Genomic DNA, 22,867 nt, shown 5'->3' with positions numbered 1-22,867 from the left:
GCAGCCCGGAGCCCACCATCGGGCGTCGCATGAATGACTTCGACCATCCGCTCGAGAGGAGAAAAATAGGGGCAACGCATCTCGAGGTGAAATCAACATCATCGCCGGAGGCCCGACCGGAGGAGACTCCAATAGAGCCAGAAAGGCACACGCAAGGCAGCTGAGGATACACGCGGTCGGCTGCAGCCAGGAGAGGGCGAGCGGACCCGAGATCAGCTTCGGGCCTAGGGACCTCGAAGGAGTCGAAGTCCTGCACGATGACGCCCTGATCATTCGAGCGGTAATAGCTAACTACACTATTCACCACATTTTCATTGACACAAGCAGCTCGGTCAATATAATATTCAAGAAGGCCTTCGACCAACTACAAATCGACTGAGCTGAGCTACTGCCAATGACAACCCCCCTCTACGGGTTCACTGGGAACGAAGTCTTGCCGGTCGGCCAGGTCTGGCTGGCTATCTCATTGAGAGAGCAGCCGCTCAGAAGGATAAGGACCACCAGCTTCATCGTGGTTGATGCTCCTTCTGCATACAACGTTATCTTGGGACGACCGGCTCTCAACGAGTTCCGGGCGGTTGTCTCTACCTTCTGCCAGAAGATCAAGTTCCCGGTGGAAGATCAAGTGGGGGAGGTGCGGGGAGACCAGTTGGCAGCTCGAAAATGCTATGTGGAGATGGTCCGAGCCGAAGCCAAGTCCGCTCGGAAAGTGCCGCGAGTCGAGGTAAATACAAATCGCATGCGGATTGACTCTTCCCGACCAGAGGCCACCACCTTCATAGCGTCCGACCTGGAGAAGAAACAGAAGGAAAAGCTGATCACATGCCGGAGGGTTTATAGTCGCCGGTTCGACTCTAAGATTTAACGTCGCTGCTCAACGGTCTTCAGACCGGAGGGTTTATAGTCACCGGTTCGACTCTAAGATTTAACGTCGCTGCTCGACGGTCTTCAGGCCGGAGGGTTACCGGTTCGACTCTAAGATTTAACGTCGTTGCTCGACGGTCTTCAGGCCGGAGGGTTTATAGTCGCCGGTTCGACTCTAAGATTTAACGTCGCTGCTCGACGGTCTTCAGGCCGGAGGGTTTATAGTTGCCGGCTCGACTCTAAGATTTAACGTCGCTGCTCGACGGTCTTCAGGCCGGAGGGTTTATAGTCGCAGGTTCGACTCTAAGATTTAACGTCGCTGCTCGACGGTCTTCAGGCCGGAGGATTTGTAGTCGCCGGTTCGACTCTAAGATTTAACGTCGCTGCTCGACGGTCTTCTGGCCGGAGGGTTTATAGTCGCCAGTTCGACTCTAAGATTTAACGTCGCTGCTCGACGGTCTTCTGACCGGAGGGTTTATAGTCGCCGGTTCGACTCTAAAATTTAAGGTCGCTGCTCGATGGTCTTCTGACCGGAGGGTTTATAGTCGCTGGTTTATGAGGGGGAGGCATGTGATCCGGTGATAAGGATGGGCAACCCTCGTAGGCGGAAGGTCAATGACACGCGGAGGTCAAAGGTTAAGAGATTCAACCCTGAGACCCGATCGACCGGACTGAGAGGGCCGACCGGTCACCCGACCGACTAGGATGAGATGGCCGACCGGCCGGGAATCCCCTGAGCCGAATAAAAGACAACCTGACTAGGGGTCGGGTTTCCGATGCTCAAGGTAAAAAGGTTTCAGGGCCGAGCGGGCTGTCCATTCGGCCGGGGCACAAGGCAACAAAGACAGGCAGGAGTAATCTCATCTGAGCATACGATTGAGGTAGAAGTGATATGCCCGCCGAGCGGCCGAACCGCTCGGCCCTGGAACAGACAGGAAGCGCAAGAGGATAAAGGAGACAAGGGATAACATCATCCTCGAGACGTCTGCCGTCGACAGGCAGCAAGGTTGGCGGTCGAGCCGTACACAGGATCATACGGTGGAAGCTTCCACCGTCACATCCGGGATATGCTCGGACGATTGCGGAATGGCGCCAGAGGTACTTTTCTGACAGGGGCTCGTTAAGGTATGTTTGGGGAAGCGTGCACGCATAGAGAAGCGTGCCCGCGCCTCCCCGGGGTCCTATATAAGGACCCCCAGACGTTGATGAAGGTATGCGCGATCCCTTACTGTAGCCACAGTTACGTTGCCTCTCTCATTCCTCGTTGCCTGACTTGAGCGTCGGAGGGCTGTTGCCGGGAAACCCCTCCCGGCTCGGCTTCTTTGCAGGTTCGCCGAAGATCTACACCAACAGTCGAAGACAGCGGAGCGTGCCACGTCCCCAACGTCCGTCGACTCAGCGCTCGGACAGGATCAATAGGATTCCCTAATTGAAAACATAGATCGGGTGAGATCACTAAGGTCTTAACTTTGAAATAAAATTAAAAAAATAAATTTGATTACATCAAAACAAATATTAAATTAATTAAACACTAAAATCAAAATTAAATTAAACTTAGGTTAATTCTTTTAAGAATCTTTTAAAATTATTTTAAAAATTCTTTAAAAATTATCATAAAATATTTTGAAAAAATTATTTTAAAAATATTTTTAAAATCCTTTTAAAAAATCTTTAAAAAATATTTTTAAAATCATTTAAAAATTATTTTCAAAATCTTTTAAAAAATTCGTTTAAAAAAATTAAAATCATTTAAAAATTATTTTTAAAATCATTTAAAAATTATTTTAAAAATATTTTTAAAAAATTAGTTTATTTTTTTAAAAATCATTTAAAATTATATTAAAAATTTATATAAAAAATTCTTTTAAAATCCTTTTAAAAACAATTCTCTTAAAAATTCTTTTAAGAATCTTTTAAAAATTATTTTAAAAATTCATTTAAAACTCTTTTAAAAATATTTTAAAAATTATTTTAAAAATTCTTTAAAAAATTATTTTAAAAAAATTATTTTAAAAAAATTATTTTAAAAAATCTTTTAAAAAAATTCTTTTAAAATTCTTTACAAATTCTTTTAAAAATTCTTTAAAACCTTTTTTACTTAATTTAAACTTAAATATTAATTTAAATTCAAACATAAATTATATTTGAAATTTAATAATTGTTGATCTTAGTTAATTCAGAATCTATTAACTTATCTGAATTAAGTTAGTCTTAATTTACTAATTCATTCAATAATATGAATTTTAATCATTCTAATCAATTAATCAAACTTAATTACAATTGTAAATTATTCAACTTAATTATTTTCAATCATTAATTCAATATTTACTATTAATCCAAAAATAATTGTAATATTTTTTTATTAATTTAAATTAAGATTAAATTATATTAAACTATAGTTAATCCTAATTAATAAGTTAATCAGAAATTTACCTATTAACTCATTCTTAACTTAGGCTACGTTTGGTTGGGTGTAATGTAATCTAGCTTGTAATGTAATCAAATTTGTAATGTAATGTAATATAATTTTGATTATATTATTACGTTTGGTAATGTAATGTATGTAATCTTTGATTACAAAGATGATTACATTCTTTTGTTTGGTGTCCATTATTTTTTATAAAGAATGTAATTCATACTATTATAAAATAATAAAAATATCCTGTGACCTCTATCGGCGGTCGCCACAACTCTGCCAGAGTTTGCAGCAGCCATCGGCAACCAGCTGTCGCCGCCACCGTCGGTCGCCGCAGCAGGCACCGTCTTCGCCAATCGGCGGCGATGGGCGACGGCAGGAGGGCGACGACGGGCAACGACCAGCGGACAATGGTGGTGGAGGTGGACGGCTATCGGCGACCGGCGATCGACAGCCGACAATTGGCAGCGGTGGTGGCGGCCGATTGCCGACGGCGGCCGGCGACGACCGGCGTCCGGCGACCGACGGCCGGCGGCGGCCGGCGACCGGTGGCGGCCGGCGGCGGGCGGCGGTCGACAACAGACTAGGGGTATATTCGGCATTTAAACTTTGGTGAAACAATGACCTCGTAATGTAATCGGATTACATTGCTTTTGCTTTGTAATCCAGATTACAAATCTTCACTACCTTTTGTAATCCAGATTACATTACATTACAAGTTTTAAATCAAACCAAACAAAATAATCGACTTTATAATGTAATCTAGATTACATTATAAGGTAGATTACAGGCTACCAAACGCAGCCTTAATGCATTAACATCTAATTTATTTCTCTAAAATTAATAGACTAGTCAATAAGAAAATAATATTAGACTTTACTTAAATACAACTCAATTAAAATTCTATTTCTAAATTAAATAAAACTAAATAATTCATGATTAATTAATGATTTAAGACATTAATCAAATTTAATTCATGATTAATTTTGAATTATTTAAGTTAAAATTAAGAAAAAGTAATTATGTTTACATTAGATAATATATATTAAGCATCTCTCTAAACACGTAATGTAGGATCGAAAAGTGTTAGAGGGGGGGAGTGAATAGCGCTCATGGCTATTTCGTTCGTTTTAAGTAAATACGCAGCGGAATAACAAAAGAAAAGAAAACACAACAATGCTAACAAGTCCAAGAGTTTATTTGGTTCGGAGCTTGTGGCGACTGCTACTCCAAGGCCCGCATGTAAGAGTATTTTCGATGGAAAATCACTAATAAATCCGAAACAATACAAAATAATTACAGTTGTAGTACAAGTAACTTTTAAATAAAATAATACCGACAACTTTGTATGAGGAAATCTCTAAAAGAATTGTCGTCAGAGCTTTCGGGCATCGTGGAAGCGTTTTCTGAGCAGCTCGAAGAAGCAAAAGTCGTTCGTTGTTTTGTTATGAAGCTCCTGGTCGAAGCTACTTTTATAGGCTGTTCCGGGTGCCCGGAACCCCTCCGGGCACCTGGACCACGTGACTCGGCCACTCCGCCCGCGCCACATCAGTTTGGTGATAAATTTTGAGTTCCGGGCGCCTGGACCCACTCCGGATACCCAGACCAGCTTGGGGCGCCCATACCAGTTCAAGGCGCCCGGACCCCTTCCGAGCGCCCGGACCAGCTTTTTCAGCCCCTTATTTTCTACAAAATAAAGTTAGTCCAGGCATAAAATAATATATATAAACTGAAGTTTGACAGCCTCTAACTGTCCGGTTCTGACTTTGAGTTTCGTCAAAATTCTAGGTCGAACCGACGCCTACTGTTCACTCTTCGTGGAACACACCTTCACCTACTCCTCTCAGGAGAAGTTATCTGTTGTCAGACCGGTCCTCCAGACCGACTGGACTTTTGCTCAGTGCTAGAGGCTTTCGGTCTTCATGCTGGACGTTCTCTCCATGACTCGTCTAGACTTTCACCCGGTTCACGACACCAGGATTTTAACCTACAGTCCCCAACTCTAGGATTTTTGCCTGAAGCCTTCGACCCACTAAGACTTTCCGCCTAAGGTTATCACCCCCTACGACTTAGGGTTACCACCCCCTAGGATTTCCCATCTACCTAACCACAGTTAGGACTTTTGCCTAAGAACCCTTAGGATTTTTCTACAATTTTATTCAAACTTGTTAGACCATAAATAATCTTAATTTTGAACCCTTTGCCATTATCAAAACTCAAGTTCGATCGTCAGATGCTTCCTGCACCAACAGTAAGATTACTATGTATGAAAATCTAGAATAGTTGAGATGTTAGGAAAAGAAAATTGAATCATGATTACAATTAGATCCCAGACACATAGGTAGTTAATAAGGGTTTCCTAAAGAAATGCCAGATTAAGGGGGAGACTTATTTGAAAGATAAATTTAATCACATACTTTTAAAATTGTTTTGAATATTTTAATTATTTTTAAATATCAGATTTAGGGGAGGATATTTAACGATCATCTTCAAAATCATTTTTAACATTTTTTGAAAAATCATATGTTTTGAAAAATTCTGATACTTATCAAATCATATATTTTGAAAAGTTATTTTAAAAATTGTTTCAATTTTTGTAAACTACTTTTAAATCAACTTTAAAAGATTATTTTGAATAGTTTTTGAAAAAGTTTCATTCTTTCAAAACCTAATGTTTTAAAAGTTTCATTCTTGAAAATTTTTAAAAAGTTTTATTCTCGCAAAACTTATTTTAAAATTTCCTTAAAACTTATTCATATTTTAAAGCATCTTACAAATATTTTCTAAGCTCAAAATTCTTGTTCAAAATATTTTAAATATTGATAGGTTTTGAAAATTATTTTGAAAGTTTCTTAACAACTATTTAAACTTTAAAGTTAGCTATGTAAATGTTAGCTTTCAAAACCTAGTATAAATCTTCAAAAGCTTTCCTTTAAAAAAATTTTCTATTTTTTTTGGTTAAAAAAATACAAGTGTTTTGCAAACATCGTTTTTCGATTAGTTTGAACAAGTTTTCTTTAAATCCCCCAATAATTCTAAAATTTTTCTTGTTGTTGCCAAAATTTCACTACTTTCCCTCATTACTTTACTTAGCATTGTTTTTGTTATTTACTCTTCTTTTTTATGGATGTCAAAGGGGGGGGGGGGGGGGTTAGGCATTAAGTTAGCAAACAAAATAAACGAAAATGATTGTTGATGAAAATCATAATAACTTAACCCTAAAAATGACGAAAAATCATGTTTGTGCTTACTTTGCATATTTTTTTTCCTAACTTAACTCACGTTGTCATTATATCAAAAAGTGGGAGATTATTGGTGTAGTTTGCATTAACGGTCCAACTCAAGTTTTGATGAATGACAAATAAATTAAGTTAGGTATAATTGTAATCTAACCACTTTACCAAGTGTGCAGGAGTTAACCAGATAGGTCGACGGGCCGACTAGATATTTGGTGAGAAGTCCAGATAGGCCGACGGGATGATCAGATAAGCTGCATGGAAGGCGCCTTCGTACTGTTCATGGAAGGCGCCTTCCAAGGGATAAAACTTGATCGCTTCGACGATAAGCTGCAACAAACTTCAGGATAAAGTTTATCCCATTGGAGGTGCCTTCCAAGGCTATGGAAGGCGCCCTCAATGCCCTATATAAGGCAGTCTCGAGGAAGCTTCAAACAATAACACATATACGAGCTACTACACATCCATTTGAGGTTCTGACTACTCCGAGCTCCTGCTGCGACTCTGTTACAAAGCTGATATGCCTGACGATTGCTCCAAGGACTTCTGATCACGACTTGCAGACCGACATCGACACACGAATAAGCTACTTCATTCCCTAAGTGTCGGTAACATTTTTTTGTACTTAAATTCTGCAAACAGAAAGTGCAGTCTGTTGCACTTATCCGATCTTCTTTGTACTCGATTCTTTCTTATGGAGGTACTTGAAGAGGTTTTTAGTGGATTACCCATCGATAGGTCCGTGGGACCTGGGTCTTAGAGTAGGAGTCGCCAAAGGCTCTGAACCAAGTAAAACCACCTATGTTTTCTTGTGTTATTTTTTTTAATTTCCACTGCTTATACTTTGATTTCCAAATGAGAAAATAAGTTTTTAAAAATCACATGATTCACCCCCATCTCACGTGCGTATCGATATAACACATGGAACAATTGCACCAATAATCTCCCAATAGAGAAAACATACCCTACATGGTAAGTTTGACTAAAATTATTGCATGAACATTTGGGAGGGGTTTAGTAGTTTTAAAAGAATATATAGTTAGACACCAAAAACTCACTTGAACATTGTTGATACAATCATGCCTTGGATGTGGAGTTTCAATATGTGATGAGTATGTAGAAAAAGTCCTTGCATGTTTGGAGATTAAATGCAAGACAAGGAAAATCCAAGAGGGTTGAGGATAAGATTTTTAGTAATAAGAAGCCCGTATAGGTCGGAAGACCCAATGCAAGGCAAGGAAAATCTAAAAAGACCAAAGACTAAATTCTTGATAAAAGGTGGAAACCAGAGCATATCCTGGGATCAGATGCAAGGGTAGATAAAGACATGGAGATGAGGAAGTTTCAAACACAAAAGGCTAGGTAACAAGAGGTTCATTTGGCATAAGGTAATTAAGAAACGAGAGTAGAGGAACTTAGATGAACTTCGACCTTTATGATGACTAAAATCAATGTATGAGTCGATTGGTAACATTTAGCATTCAATTGATATGTTGTATACTTGAAGGGGGTTTTATGTTTGAAGGTTAAGTGTAAATACCTAATTGATTTAGAATTTAGCAATTGACTGTTGAGATAAGTCCTGAATCAGGGGTTTTCCACAGCAATTGATTGCTTGGACAAAACAATCGATTGCTAAGCTAAACCCTGAAGTTAGGGTTTGCATAGTAATCATAAGAATCAATTGGTATGTTATATTAATCGATTGATGAACAAATTCAAGCAAACATAAGTTACCCAAATTGACTGGCCAATTCAATTGAGGGCTACCAATCAATTGATAGTAGAATATGTTGAGAGAATAGAAGCTTGAAATTGATTGGCCAGTTCAACTGAACATTAGCAATTGATTGGTGGCGCTCATCAATCTATTGATATTCAAATTTCAAGATAATCTTAACTGTCAATCCAGAGTCAATGATCATTCAATGGATAGTCAACGGTTAACAATCAATTGATGAGCAACACTAATCAATTGATGGCGGCAAAAAGGTGCAGAAACAACCCGATTAATTCAAGCATGTTTAAAAGGGATTTCTTCAACCAATGAAATAGTAACTCTTCTCACAATTTCATTGTTCAACTCAAGCTCAAAAGGTTTCATTCTTAGCATCTTCAAGCAACCAAAGGAAGAGTCTTGTGCTAAAACTATAACTTTACTCTTTTATTCTCTCTTGTTGGTTTTTCTTTTTCCTAAAATCTGTAAGCTCATTGTAATGCTGCTCTAAGAAATTTTCTCCACCTTCGAATTTGATCCGAGAAGAAGGAAATCAATAGAGGTAGTAGAATACTAGATTAGCCTTAGATGTAGTCATCTTGGGAAGACAGTGAACTAAGTAAAACTTAGCTTGTTAGTATGTGTGTTGCGTTTCATGTGCCTCGCTTCAAGTTTTCTATTGTACGATAATGTCAAAGCGATTGGAACTATTCATTCCCTAACTCTCTCATATCCTAACAAATACATCTGTCTACTTAGATTCATCATTTAAATAGACATACGTTATGTAACCATTTTAGTCAAAAGTTTCGATGTATGCATCCTGAAGGAGTTTAATATTTTTGAAAATATGGGTAAACTATAAAGACTTCTTGATATTGCATGACTATTTTGGAGGAGTTTAGAAGTTCTAACAGATGGGTGGTCTTGCAAATAACATCTAGGTAATACATTAGAGGAGTTTTGTAATTACAAGTTGCATTAAAGTGTATCAAGCAACATCTAGGCAATTAATACCAATATCATTAATTTTTTTTAAAAAAATTAGTGATTTAACTTACACCCATTTAGTTTGTTCATACAATTTTGTTCACCTACAATACAAAATGAAAACTATTTCAATAACACAAAATGAAATTGTTCATGTGTTTCTACAAGAATAATAATTCAGCTAGTTGAGTGCACCTTTGAACACTTTTCTTAAATTATCTTACTATACATTGGTTCAATAAGCAAGGGTGGAGGTAGGGTGGAGGTAGGAGTTAGTCTAGGTAAACTTTAGTTTAAGGGATAGGATAGACAATGGATGCATAATATTTCTAGTTAAATGAGTAGTAATTAAATGTTGGTGGGATAAATAATCCAAATTGCTTAATTCTTATAGTATGCATGAGACTCAAATAATATAAATGAGATCATAAAATGGCTCCAAGACCTCCCGAAAACATATTAGCATGGACATACTATTATAGATTTGGATATATAGTTTATATTTGTGTGATAATTTTGATAAAAATTATCATATAAGTTTAAACTAGTCTAAATTTGGAAATTGAGGCAATGAGTGATTCTAGGCGGGTCTTCGTAGTAGTTGGCATAATGAAGGGTCTTCTTAGTAGTTGGATAAGTTTAGGTAATTTTATTCAAGATTATTATAAAAACATAATAATTTCAGTTAGTCTTATTAACTATCTCTAGTGGTAATTGATCCAATTATATAAAAATTTTTCATTAACCATTAGGATAAATCAGAAAGTGCGTACGGTGGATAGTCTATGAGCCTAACATCCTTTGATTATGATTTTCATTTGGAGGAAAAATTCTTATAAATATGTCATAGCTGGGGTCAAATCGTGGGTATCTAGGTGACAACCTGAATATCCTACCGTGGTATCATAGTCCCGGGAACTGTTCAAAATTATTATATAAAAAAAATGATAATCCCAGTTAGTCTCATTGACTATCTTTGGGGGTGACTGGTCCGGTTCCACAGAATTTTTCCACCAGTCAATAGGATAAATCGGGAATCGCACACGGCGGTCAGCCTTGAAGTCTAGCATCATTTGGTTACACTCTCTATTTGGAGGAAAAATTTCTATAAATATATCGTAATTAGTATTCGAACCGCAGATACATGAGTGATAACCTGAATATCCTATTGTGGTACCATAGCTCCGAAGACGGTTCAAAATTATTATAAGAACCTATACAACCTAGCTAAAATTGACAAAATGAAGAGATAAAAGGACTAAATTAACATATTTGAAGGATCGGAGTGCTTGCTTATGAATTTTGACTATATATATTCATGTAATTATTTCGATTAAAATTATCATAGGGACTTATATAATTAATGGTTGTATTGATTTCAATGAGTATGGTAGAGTATGTTAATAATTCTTAGCAATTGGTGATGTGGCGGGATCACCAAGAGCCACATGGCAAGTTCAAGACTTGGTCAACGCGAAGCCAGTCAGTCCAAATCGCGGCTGAACTACAATCAAAGTAAGCCGATTTAAAATCAAACTCGGATCGAACTGATTTGATTCACAATCATCAAGATCACGCAGGAGGATGTGGGAGGACACGACGGACATGGGGGAGCACACGCAAGAGATGCATGTAATGCTCGATGAGGTCATTCCCCTCTATTTTAGGGGCGTGTTTAATTCAGGATTATTATAGACAACCTTAATTATCCGTTTCCGATTATTCATAATAATCGTATTTGATTTGAGATTTTTTTAGATTTTGAAGTTTCAGCAAACGTCATCAATTGAAGCATTCAATCCGGAATCAGAATATTTCAGACTATCTCGATTTTTTTTTATTTCGGATGTTCAACAAAATTTTTTTCAAAATTATCCTCGAAGCGATATGACCATAGCAAGGAGGTGGCTACCAGCGGCAGTAAAAAACGTCGGGCGACAGGCGATAGCAAGCGTTGCCGGAGGTGGCACAAGATTATCGGATGGTGGTGGTCGAAGGGCGACAGTAGGCGTTGTCGAAGATGATAACAGATTGCTTGATGGTGACAACAAGAGGTGAGCGATAGGCGACGATCAACGGGTAAAAGCTGGTGAGAGCCTAGCAGTGGACGTCAGACAGCGCGAGGCAGGCAGACCAAGGATCAAATATTATTTATTCTAAAAAATATGAAATTAATTTAGTTATAAAATACATAAGATTGAACCAAGATAATACCGTAAATATTAAATCAAGTTATCCATTAAAATTTTTAAACAAATAAATTTATATTACATTATGCAGATTGATCAAATAATTAAATTATATTTTATTTCTTAAAATTTTGATTATATAATTATTTAGTAATCCTTAGAAAATTTATGATTATTTGATAATCATATAATCATGATTATCTTTTCTCGTATAAGAAGGTATTCGCTCACATAGGCACAGACAAATGTACAATAATTTTCTCCCTACTATTTATCTAATTTTCTTTTATTTTACGTTCTTCTCCTTTTTCAATCGTCACTTGATCATGTGAGGGTCTTCGTCAAGGTTCGTCTAATCCTTATCAGTGTTTCCAGTTCTCCAGGATTCAGGGGCGGACCCACCCTTGGCTAGGGTGGGCTCTAGCCCCACCAATTTAAAAAAAAATAAAACTAAATTTATTTTATTGCCCATCATTATTAATTTCCTTTTATTTTTTCCCTATTAAAATTTCAATAACTTTTTTCCTATTTGAAATCAGAGCACTTATGTTGTTTGAAGTTTACTTAAATAAAAAAAATTTCATCATTTTATCAGTGCCACCTACATAACGTTTTTGTCGCTCGCCACAAGAGCAACCGACACTATCACATTGCTTGCTACTCCTCGTAGTCGCAGAGTAATAAGTGTGAAAAATTCTAATTTTAATCTTCTTTATCCTTTTCTTTCATTGGGTTCAAATAGATCTATTTTTCTTTGAAATGGATTTCCTTAGACCTCCTTTCTCAACGGTGTAATCTCTATATTTCTTAAAGATTTTTACATTATCCTTCACTTGATATTTTATATTCATGTCTAGTACAAGCGTTAAGCAATGGCTCGATGAGTACAACCACGACATCCCTTCTCTCAAATAACAATGATATCTATGCGACCATTGCTGTAAGTTTATTTTATTTTGATATCATCTCTACGAGTCAACTACTATTAATATCTCTGCTTGATATTATCTCTACGAGTCAACTATTATTTTTCTCATTTGTTATAGTTTATATATTATAATTATATTATTTACTTATATATTAAATCTAATATATTTATTTAATTGGTAGGTTAATTCATCTAGTTTTAATTATTTCCATTTTTATAACAACAATAAAATGAGCATTTTCAATTATGAAATTTGTTGAAACAACTCTTCATAATAAGATGGAAGAAGAATTTTTAGTAGATTCTATGGTCTTCTATATTGAACGAGAGTTGGTTGAAAAAATTAATAATGATATAATAATTAATAAATTTGATTTTAAGAATAATCAAAGAGCATAACTTCGACGGTTAGCTCCAAGTAAATTAAGATCCTGACTACGTTCCTATCAGAATTGTTCATCATCATCAGATGTTTTTACCGGAGCCGGAGTCCTTGGTCGGAGCTATGTCCGACTGACCCAAGGATTTGATCCAGGTGCATTGAGGGTCTGCCGATCCCCTATGTTTAGTCGGATCACGTTTTTTCAAGGAATACCAAGAATAAGTTTACTGAAATATACTTTTAATATTTTGATGAAAATTCAAAATGGATATCTCTCTCTGATTTAGAAACAAACATCAAATTTCTATGAAAAACAAAAGTGACATGGTTTATTCAGATAGTAATAAACATAAAAAAGAGACTAAAATAGCAAAGCGAAGTTTGGAGTGGACTTAACGGTGACAGACAGCCTGGTTGGCTCTGTCGATTTATTAGCTGGCGCCCTGCTGGCGCGTTAATCTCGCAGTTACCAACATATCGGGGCGGAGTTGGCCCCGCATGACTGAGCGTGATGGATCCGCCACCAGCAACTCAAGTTCCAAGGACATTAATCAATTCTGTTTGTCTCAATTTAAGTGCTGTGAAAGGGAAAGGGAAAAGGAATGAAGTGCCATTTGCTTTATCTTCTAAACCTTATTTTTTTTTAAAATTTTATGTAGAAATAAAATGGAATGTCATTTTCATATTCTAAATTTTGAAACTTTTATTTTGTTTTTTTCTCTCCCTCTTCCATTTCTCTCCCCCTTTCGCTTCAAATTTCATTCTCAATTTATTTGTTTTTTTCTTAGTGGTCCATCACGATCTTGGAAACATATATTTGGAAGTACAAGCATATATCCAATATTTTACCATAAAAAAAACTAAACGATCATTCAATAGAGGCCGCCTATACCCTTTATTTTTATGCTAACATCGAGTATTCAATTATTCAAGCCTATTAATTTTTGAGATGATCAATTAGGTTCCAACAAAGTTTCCTACATGTCATTTGAGTAAATTTGAAATTACTCATAGTGGGTGGCTCAATATCTCAATTTATCATCTATTAGAGGAAGATATTTTACAATATGTTACAATTGAGAATCAAATCGTAAATATTTGGAAGACTATAGAATATTAGGAGTGAGTAGTCAATCCGTCAAACCGATCAATCTGCTTATACTGACCCGAACTGAACCGAAAAAAAAGCCGTCGGATATAAGGCCGGATGTAGGATCCTGATATTGCATTATCCGATCTAGTAGGGTCAGATAATTTTTTATCCCAATAATCGAACCAACCCGATCTGCGATCACCCATACTTGTAGCAACTACTGTCGATAAATTATTACACGTTGTAGTAGTTACTGCCGATAAGCTGCTACACGTTGCAGTAGCTACTGGCGATTAGCTGTTACAACGTGTAATGAATAATGTCTATTATAATTTTAAAATATTTTTTTATTTTTTATTTATATTTTATATTTCATTGGATATAGGGTCGGATATCCAAATAACTGACAACCCGTTGGATATCTGATACATAATAACCGTCGGATATAGGACCGGATGTAGATCCTAATATTGTATTATCTGATCTAGTAGGGTCGGATAGTTTTTTACCCTAATAACCGAACCAACCTGATCCGCGATCACCCCTACAAGATATATTGCTGTATCATATTTTTCTAGAAAAATATTAAACTAATTTAGAAAAATTATTAAGATAAAATTAATAATAAGTTGCCGTAAATATTAAAATTAATTTTAGTGTGAATATAGAGATTTGATAGGCAAAGCGACGTTTTATGTGTAACCGTGAGCGACGTGCAAATGTGGCTTTGCTAGCTTGATGCCGTTGCGAAAAAAATATTCCATTTATTCTCTCTCCCCTTCGGCCTTCTTTTGAAAACATCACCGAGCGAAATTTCCCATTTTCTAAATTTCCCTCGCCGCTCTCTCTCTCTCGCTCCTTCCTTCTTCGTCACCACGGTCTTCCGTCGCAGCTGACTGAAGCTCCCCAAACTGCGCGTCAAACACAAAGGCGACCCTAGTGTAAAAGCTTCCCTTTCTCCATTCTTGATCGTAAGCCTTTCCCCTCCACTGTTTATTTTTCAGCTCTATACAATTTTTTTTGCACCATATATATATCCTACCAAGCACAAGCCCTAGCTGTTATGTTACCAGTTTTTTGCTTATATAATTTGTAGGTAACTTGGTAGATAACTTGCTTATATAGTTTATTGTATTATCAAAAGAAAATATTTCACTTTGTAGCAGCTACTTGGTAAGTCGTTTCATTTTTCAAAACATTGTAGTCGTTTCTCATCATAGTCCTGAGAACTGTTCAACCTATCAAGATCCAGTATAACAAAGACAATTATAAGCCAAACTTTCTTAAGATCCAGTATTACCATCGAGTTAGCTGCTACAACATTGTAGTAGCTATCATTCCAAGTTAGCTGCTACAACGTTGTAGCACTTAACATTCCAAGTAATTGCTACAATGCTGTAGCAGCTAACTTGGGTCGTGGCTGGGAAAAGTTCGTCGAGACGATCATCCTCTCCCTAATCTAGGAGTATTCCTTAGGGCATTGCTGAGGCTCTTCATTGCTAACATGGAATATTGGGCGAACTTAAACCACTCCATGAGCGACCTAACCTCATCAACATACACTCATCGGGGCTAGATGTTAGTGCTCGCTTTAAAGAAATTCCTTTACGAATATGGAAGCTTACACTAGACCGTGGAAGGCAACAAGACCGCTTTGTTATTCTCGATTTGGGAGCAAGATACACTTCAAGATTTATAGTGGATATCATGAAATAAATGACGAAGGTGGTGTCGAGAAAATGTCAGCAATCCATGAATAAGCTACTCGTTTCCATTGGAATGTCATTAACGGAGCCACCCTCTGTTATATAGAAACAATTATACAATTCAATCTGGGAATAGGTGTATTCACGAGCCCACAATTGCCCTTCTGACAAAGCAGGATTTTACCAGTAGTCACGGGTTATGATTTATGACAGCTATGACTAGTCATATGGGTTATGACAACTATGAGTGATCATTCTATGAACGATGAGAGAGTAATGGATTTGATTTAGTAAGTTGTCATTAATTAATTTATATGTCTCCATAAATTCATTAATTTCAATTTATATAAGTGACCATTGAATTACTAATACAGATTAGGGCTTGTTACCTGTATCAACATTAGCTACTACATGTTGTAGTAGCTCACATCTCTGGAGTAGCTACTCCAATTTGTATCAACTAAGTCGCACTAACTGCAACACAGTGTAACAGCTAGTCAGCAGAAGCTGCTATAATGTGTAGTAGCTTCTACTGACTAGCTGCTACAGGTTGTATCCGTGATTATCTTTATTGGACGCCTCGGGTGATAAACTGATAATTAATTCCATAGCTAGCTGCTACAACGTTGTAGCAGCTACTTGGAATGATAGCTGCTACAACTCTGTAGCAATTAACTCAATGGTTAGCTGCTACAACATTGTAGCAGCTACTTGGAATAATAGTTGCTACAACTCTGTAGCAGCCAACTCAATGGTTAGCTGCTATAATGTTATAGCAGATACTTGGAATGATAGCTGTTACAACTCTATAGCAGCTACTTGGAATGATAGCTGATATAATGGTGTAGCAACTACTGCCATGGTAGAGTATACATTATGTGTACGAAAGGAATCAAGGCTCGACGGTTGGTTATCCTTTTCTTTATTGTCTATCTTATCTTTTCATAGGTTTTGATGAGTTGTACTATCTATAATTTGATGACATATTTTTATGGTATTGGAAAGACACTCTGGTTTGACTTGTCTTTATCAAGAGTTAATGATGTTAGAACTCATTTTCCTATAAATTGTCTATCAACCTAACTCATTCTTTCACGCTACCTAGCCCTTCATTTTGTTATACATTGGGTTTATTGTAGTTGTTCAAGGAACATGTCTTGCTTTAGCAGGAAGATGAAACCCATTCTGGGTGGTGTTAAAGAACCCCTTATCAAAGAGGATTCAAGCTCTATGTCTTCTTCCTTTGAAAGATCATCTCTATCAGTAAACTCGTCCGCTTCTCGGTTTGTATTATCCATTCTTCTTCTATTATATATATCTTTCTTTCCTTGAATTTACGAATTTTCTAAAATAATCCTAACAGGTATCTCAGTCTAGCTATGGAACATCATGTTGTTTGTGGCTATATTAAGATTCTCACAGAACAACAGAACCAAGCGAGGAAGGAGTTGGAAGTTTCTCTTTTCCGTGAGAAAAAGAACCAAACTGAACTTGTGCAGTTGCGACGACAATTGTCCCAAGTTAATGGAGCATTAGAGGATGCTATAAATCAAATGAATGAGTGAAATATCATTCTTTGTGAAGTTCAACCTAACATCTCCTTAGCGATGTTGCCCTTCTACGAGAGAAAAAGAATCAAATTGAATTTGCCCAAGTGCGACGATAATTATCCCAAGTTAATGTAGCATTAGAGAATGCTATAAATCAAATGATTATAGCATTAAATTTTGTAATAACCCTTTGGCTTAAAATCTTATTTGTCTTATATTATTATCTTTGTTTAGAATATTAATATTATTCTATTCATGTATATCAAACCCAACTATAGTCTCTAAGTCTTTTTTTGTTTATGCTCAAGAAGATGTTACTCTATCAATATCAATTTTTTATTTAGATCAATTAAATGAGTTTCTATATGTTGTATTAATTAATGTATAAATAGTTAGAAGTTGCTACACGTTGTAGCAGTTACTGCAACACCTTGTAGTAGCTAGTTGTCGAAGCTGCTACAACGCGTAGCAGCTTCTCAAGAGTAGCTACTACACTATGTAGCAGTTACTATAGATTGGTTGCTACACATTGTAGCAGCTACTCCAGAGACGTGAACTGCCACAATAAGCTGCTACAATGCAGCTACTCCAGAGACGTGTGTGTTAGAATGTATACTAAAAGTCTAGCTTTTGGTATAAACATTTATCTAGAAATAAGAATCACATTGGTCAAATGTCTACATTTATGATAAATGTAGTTGTTCAATTAATTTATATTGTAGATAACATGGTGTGTGGTGTCACACACAGAAAATCATGTTATCAGTACCTTATAAATTATAAACAGTAGCTCACGACCAAGATGGAAAGGAACAAACCATTGGAAGGTCGTAGTGTAATTAGGTATTAGTTTATCTTAACTATATAATTACACTAGTACACTTAGAGTGTATTGAGTAGGACCATTAGAGGTCGTTTCTTTTATACTGACTTTATAAAGGAACAAAGACCTCAGTTATTATGGAAGTGTGTGCTCTTAATCCCAATATAATAACAAACACATATATTTGATATTTATTTCTTTAATTTATCAATGGGTGAGATTTAGTTCGATAAATCAATAAGCCCGATAAGTTGGAAAATAATATCACTTATAGTGTGTGTTGTTGATTATAGAAGGAAACTGTGTCCTAGTGATCTAGGTTGAGAATGTCCCCAAGAGGAGCTCATAAGGATTGTCATGTTAAACCCTGCAGGTGGACTTAGTCCGACATGACGATGAAGTTGAGTGGTACTACTCTTGGAGCTAGATATTAATTAAGTGAGTTGTCAGTAACTTACTTAATTAGTGGACATTTGTTATCTTAAACACAGGGAGACTAACACACTCATAATAAGAAGGAGCCCAAAATGTAATTTGGGATTGGTGCGGTAGTTCAATAATAGTTCTCTAGTGGAATGAATTATTATTGATAAAATTAAGTTGTGTGTTCGGGGCGAACACGGGATGCTTAATTTTATCGGGAGACCAAAACCAATTCCTCCTCTCGGTCCCTATCGTAGCCTCTTAATTATAGAGTACTATACCCACCTATACCCACTTTCTTACCCATCTCATAGGGGCCGGCCAAGCTAGCTTGGAGGCCAAGCTAGCTTGGAGGCCAAGCTAGCTTGGAGACCAAGCTAGGGCCGGCCAAATTTTGGTTCATGGGTGCTTCAAGGTGGCCGGCCCTAGCTTGGGTTCAAGCTTGGTGTGGCCGGCCCATATTAAAATAAAAGGATTTTTATTTTTTAAAATTTTTCTTATGTGGATAACATGATTTAAAAAAGAGTTTAAAAATTTAAAATCTTTCCTTTTATAAGATTCTACAAAAGATTAAGAGAAGAGCTAAATCTCTTTCCTTATTTGTAGATTAAAATGTTGATTTTAATTTTGGTAAAAACTTTCCTTTTAATTATGTTCATGATTTAAAAGAAAGTTTAAAAATTAAAAATTCTCTTTTATTAGTTTCTACAAAAGATTAAGAAAAGATTTAATATCTTTCCTTATTTGTAGATTGAAAGGAGATTTTAATTTTTAGAGATAACTTTCCTTTTTAGAAATTATCCACATGTTTAAAAGAAAGATTTTAATTTATAAAATTTCTTTTTATTAACCAATCATGAAAGGATTAAAATTATTGGAGAAATTTTTATAAATTTCTAGAAACAAATTAGGAAGTTTTAATTTTTGTTTTAATTAAAACTCTCCTTGTTTTGGGGAAAGAGGTGGCCGGCCAAATAAATTGGAGAAGAGAAAATTATTTTTAATTAAATAAATTTTCCTTTTCATGGCAAAAGAATTAAGGAAGTTTTTATTTAAATTTCCTTATTTGCCAAGACCAAGGATTATAAAAGAGAGGGTAGAGGAGGCTTCATGGAGAACGACTCTATTCTTTTTCTTCCTTGGTGTGGTCGGCCCCTAGAGGTTCCCCTTCTCCTTCTCTATTCTCCTTCTTGTGGCCGAGACTTCATCATCTCTTGGAGGTATAGAAGTGGCCGGATCTAGCTTGGAGAAAAGGAGAGAAAGGAGTCTTGTTTCATGCGTCCCTTGGAGCATGGTTGGTGGAAAAAGATCTTCATCTTTTGGAAGTATTGTGATTGGCCGAAACTTGAAGAAAGGAGAAGAAGGTGCATTGGTGGTTTCTCATCTCGGAAGATCGTTGCCCACACAACGTCCGAGGTTAGAAGAGGAATACGGTAGAAGATCAAGAGGTCTTTCTAAAAGGTATAACTAGTATTTTTCCTTTCCGCATCATACTAGTTATTTTAGGAAATAATACTAAATACAAGAGGCATACGATTCTAGTATTTTGAATTTATTTTCGATGTTGTGTTCTTTTTGTTTTTTCTTTTCCTTGTGATTTGATTGTTCTTTTTGGTTGACCTAAAGTTATTTAAGGAAATTAAATATTAACTTTCCTTAATAGGCTTTGTCTAGTCGGTGGTGGTTGTTCCCATATCCAAGAAGGCCATGTGCCTCGCCACGTCAGTACTGGGAGCCAATTTTGGAAACTAATATTTAATGAAATTAATAACCTAGGTGATTTGGATCAAACGTGTTAAGTTCCACAGGAGATCCAAGTCAAAACCTAAAAGAACAAATAGATTAAACTTTGGATCAAACGTGTTAAGTTCCGCAGGCAATCCGAGTTTAATTTAAAAGAACACATGGTAGCTAGGAAAAGGTTCAGACCTTTGTACAAAATTTTTGTACAGTGGAACCATTATGTTTTCCGAGTAGCAACCAACAATTGGTATCAGAGCTAGGGTTTTGCCTCTGTGTATTTGGTATTAGTTTAATTATGCACATGTCATACATAATTTAGGCAGGATAATAGTAGGATGTGCTAACTTTGTGGATGCAGGATCCAACTATTATGACTTATATTTATTATGTCTGTGATTGGACCCTTGGACATGTCAAGGGCATTTATTGTGTGTGCATGATTGTATTATAAAATACAGCAGGAGCTGTATTTAGTTTTATTAGGATTTTATTTTTGATCTAGTTACATGTACATTCCTTTTATGGAATATAGGATCGATGGATGTAAATTTTATTTTATGTTCGATCTAGTTTACATGTACATTCCTTCGAGGAATATAGGATCGAAAAATGTAAAATTCTATTTATGTCGCGGATCGAATCTTGCAAGGCGTGGAACCTTTTGAGGACCAGAGGTGCAGCGGAACAAGGAGCAAGATGGATGCGACAACTAGACCTGGTGGCGGTGGCCAAAGATGGCAGCAGCTAGGGTTGGCGACACACGGAGGACAGCAATAGATAAAAGCCATAATAGTTGAAAATTAGTTTTTCTGTTTATGCTGAGACTGTGTGTGCTTGTTAGTATGCATGTTAAGTAGACTAGCATAGTCAAAATTCCTCACTTTAAATAACTAAGTGGGAGAGGGATTTATTTTTAAATAAATTCCACGGTCTCCATTACTGGTTTATAAGTGATGCAACAAACTTGCGCGTTGGCTCTGAGTGCCTTCCTCCATATCGGATGAGTTTGTTTGCGGATCACTAGATTAAACTTCCATTTTGGATGACTATAGGAAGTTAATTAAGAGCGTGTGATCTTCCCCATCGGAAGGGGCACAATCTTATTAATGGACTTAGTGTCAAGTAATGGTATACACTTAGGCACGTCTAATAGTATCCTCCCCATCGGAGTCACTGCTATTGTTTGTGTGACCGAAGAAAAACCAACTATTAATTTGTCAAATAAATAAGTTGACAAGATTATAAAATTAAAAACTCCTCTTACAAATGTTTGATTTTGTATACGTCCACACTATCGTGGTATACAAAATTCACGGTGTTTGAGGTAATTTTATTTTGTCATAAAGATTTATTGACAAGATAATTAATGGGTAAAACCCTCCTCTTACAAATGTTTAAATTTTGTATACGTCCACACTATCGTGGCATGCAAAATTTACGGTGTTTGAGGTGTTGGTGAATTTAAATAATATTGTTTGAGGAATCAATGTTATTTTAAATTCAAAAAGTTTTGACCAAATATTTGATCAAAGATAGATCAACTATTAATTTTATTCGTCATAAAGTAAAGTTGATGAGATAATAAAATTAATGGATAATTTTTTTTTTTGATTTTGTATACGTCCACACTATCGTGGCATACAAAATTCATAGGGATTTTAAAAGAATTGATCTTGACCAAATATTTTTGTGATTCTTAGGATTTAAAATGTTTGTCAATCCCCTAGTTGTTATACTATAGAAAAGACTTAGTAGTCCCAATTGTAATGATTGGAAATAGGACTTGGACATTAAGGTAGACTGTCTTCTTAGAACTAAGAACAATTTAGGTGTATTTAATTCATTAGTTGAAACATGTTTAGTGGTGTTATCTACCAGAACCTAGAGTGTAGATACAGATGTCATTAATCATGTCTGCAATTCATTGCAGGGTTTCAGGAAATCTGATAACTAAATGAAAATAAAAACACCGTCCACATGGGCACTGCTGTAAAAGTGGCAGCTGTTGCAGTGAGAGATGTTTATCCTTTAATAGGAATAAAATATGGATTATTAGAAATTGTCTTTACATACTAAGTTTAGAAAGAACCTGATTTCAGTTTCTAAACTATTATAGAATAGATATTGTGTCTATTTTGATAACAAAGCTGTTATCAAGAAAAATAGAGAAGTTATCTATTCTGGTATGTTGGTTGACAATTTATAATCCAATAACTCCCACGATGCAATAAATGGAAATTATAACACATCTTCTAACTTTAAGAGAAAGCAACCTTCGGAAATAAACCAATTATATCTTTGGCTTCTAAAGCTAGGTTATATTAACTTAAGTAGGATTCATTGGTAGCTGATGAACTTTTGGGTTCATTAGTAGAGGAAATCTTTCCAACCTGCGAGTCTTACTTGGAAGGAAAAATAACTAAAAAGCTTTTAAGTCTAAGGGGTATGGAGCCAAAGATATGTTGGAATTGGTTCATTCTGATTTGTGTGATCCTATGACTATCCAGGCAAGAGGTAGTATCGAATATTTCATCTATTTTATAGATAACTATTCAAGATACAAATACATTTACTTAATGTGCCGCAAGACTAAGTACTTTGATTAGTTCAAAGAGTACAAGGCTGATGCGGAGAAACGTCAAAGTAAAAGTATCAAGACAATACGGTGAGATCGTAGTGGCAAGTATCTCTTTGGGAGAATTTAGGAGTCACTTATCAGAAGTAGGGATTCAATCCCAACTAATTGCACCTGGTACACCCCAACAGAATGGTGTAGAAAAAGGAAGGTATATGACTCTTATAGAAAT

The sequence above is a fragment of the Zingiber officinale genome, chromosome 9B, assembly GCF_018446385.1.
Source record: "Zingiber officinale cultivar Zhangliang chromosome 9B, Zo_v1.1, whole genome shotgun sequence".
NCBI lineage: Eukaryota > Viridiplantae > Streptophyta > Magnoliopsida > Zingiberales > Zingiberaceae > Zingiber > Zingiber officinale.
Note: the sequence above shows the minus strand (reverse complement) of the source record.